We start from the raw sequence: 1,203 nt of genomic DNA on the forward strand, positions 1-1,203 counted from the left end.
CCCCTCCCTCCCCCCTCCCTCTCAGACGTGCTCATTGAGCTCCTGCTGGGTGCAGTGGGGATGGACAGGGTGAAGGAAAGAGCCAGAGTCTCCGTCTTCCTGGAGCTCACTGCCCAGGTAGGAGGTGGCACCGCGTCCACGTGCTTCGTTATGAACCAGCCGGGCTGTGCGGTTAAGTACAGGGACAAGGAAAGCCGGAGTCAGACCTGCCCGTGTGCGCGTGCGTGTGCGCGTGCCTGTGTAACGGGGGCAGGAGTCAGGAAAGCCTTCTCGGAAGAAGCGATATTTGAGCTGTGATCTGGAGGATGAGGAGGACTGAGGTCAGCAAAGATTCCAAAGGTTCCTTTGATGGACCGTGGGTTCTGAAAAAGTAGGCGAGGGTTTGCCAGGGGATAGTAAACCATTAATCGCAAGACATAAAATACCATTCAAATTAGCTGGGGCGCGTGGGGGTTTATCCTAGGGCCCTGACTCTGAGGGCAGGATCTGCACCTCTGCCCCCCCGCCCCCCATCACACGGACCCCGTCAGGGGCATAGTGTCAGGAGCGGGGACTGGAATCCAGGCTTCTGTGTCCTGGTCGCTGCTGGCCTCGGCAGACGCCAGAACCACTCTGCAGCTCTAAAACCGCTTCTAGTTGATGGTTTTCCGCTTTGGGGCTTGCGGACATTCAACTGAAACCAGTCCGGTCTGAGCCCACCAAGCCTGCCCCTTGTTTGCGTGTCTACTGGATGACAGCTGCCCGAAGGAAATACGATACGTTCTCAAGAGAAACGAGGCTGCCGATTTCTGTTTTAGCAAATCTGAGCAGTCTTTATGGAGACCTTGCACAGGTCACTTAAGCGTGTGGCTCTGAGAAGCTCCAAGTTCAACATGGCCAGTGCCACAGACAGCTGGCAGCATTCAGCCTTGGGCAAGGTGCTGCCGCGGATTTTTAATCCCAGCACCCAGGGGCGAGGGTTTCCAGGTGCGAGGGAGTGCTCCCCGACTCCCGCTTCATCAGGGACTTTTTTGGTTAAAACCCTTTAGAAACATCTTAATCCTTCAAGGCAGCCCGCAAGGTAGGGGTCTTTCAGTCCTTGTTCAGATGTCGACACGGAGGCCCACGCAGGTGGGTTTTTGCGGTCCCCCGAGGGCATGGGGTCAGCGCCCGCCGGCCAGGCGCGATGCCCCGCCCCGCCCCGTCCTCCGAGTGCGGCGTGGT

The 1,203-nt window shown here is 58.0% G+C and overlaps 1 protein-coding gene across 1 annotated transcript in view; it reads left to right on the forward strand.

Annotated features, from left to right (window-relative positions):
- The window catches only part of GPR137B (G protein-coupled receptor 137B), a 36,550-nt gene that overhangs the window by 22,771 nt on the left and 12,576 nt on the right, over nt 1-1,203 (forward strand). The gene's annotated exons all lie outside the window — the stretch shown is intronic.

Source organism: Pteropus alecto, unplaced genomic scaffold (genome assembly GCF_000325575.1).
Source record: "Pteropus alecto unplaced genomic scaffold, ASM32557v1 scaffold189, whole genome shotgun sequence".
Lineage (NCBI taxonomy): Eukaryota > Metazoa > Chordata > Mammalia > Chiroptera > Pteropodidae > Pteropus > Pteropus alecto.